Genomic DNA, 939 nt, shown 5'->3' with positions numbered 1-939 from the left:
AAAAAGATAAGAAGACTTATCTCAAGTGACCTCCCCCTGGGAGTCCTTCATTTTCCTTCCACACTTGCTGCAGGTGCATATTGGAGAAGAGATGCTGATGCTGTGCAGGGTGTTCTAGGCCCTGCAACCACACTTCAGCTCCATGAGCTGCGGGATACGGGCTGGTGCCCAACAAGGGTAATCCCACTTGCTGGTATCTTACAAGATTCCTGGAGATGCTGATACATCTAGGAATACCATGAAACTCACCACTTTTCTCCTCTTTGTGGCTCAGGAGAAGACTAGATCTAGTTTCAATTATTTGGGAGCACTAGCCATAGACTCAATAAATAGCTTTGCTGTTTTTGCAACATCCTCCATTTCTATCACTGAGTTACTTATTCCTCCTCTGATTCCTGTTCCTCAGCTTTACCAGCCCTGGATTTGTGTCCACTTATGGTTTATTTAAGAGGGAGTTAAAACCCTCTCACACATACACACTGTAAACTCCGTAAAGCACTGGCAACAGCTCATCATGAGCAGCCCTGACACTTGCAGGAAATGAGAGAGACACTGGGTATCAGGTTGTATGTGACTGGAGCAGCTGAAGGACAGCCCTGCACTCAGTGAGCCAAGGAAACACTCCGTGACCAGCTAACAAACCAGTCACGGAAAGGATGTGACAGGGAAGCCAGCTCCTCCAATCGCTGCAGGGAATGCCAGGTAACTTCATGGAGTTGCTGCCATAACCACTGCTTTGAGGACTGCTGGCCTGTCAAGCTGAGGTCAGATGCTCTTTGTCAGATATTTTGGCTTCTTCCAACAGAGGCTGCTAGGAACACCAGGATTTCAAAATTTGGGGACGTCTCCTTAGGAGAAACTGAGAGCTACATAACATAACATGCTGAGCTTATCAGGAAAAATGCATCAGACCTGGATGCAAACCCAAACTCAAACCTA

Source organism: Galeopterus variegatus, unplaced genomic scaffold (assembly GCF_000696425.1).
Source record: "Galeopterus variegatus unplaced genomic scaffold, G_variegatus-3.0.2 Scaffold2449, whole genome shotgun sequence".
Taxonomy (NCBI): Eukaryota; Metazoa; Chordata; class Mammalia; order Dermoptera; family Cynocephalidae; genus Galeopterus; species Galeopterus variegatus.
The sequence above is the reverse complement of the archived record's forward strand: the minus strand, read 5'-3'. Positions refer to the sequence as shown.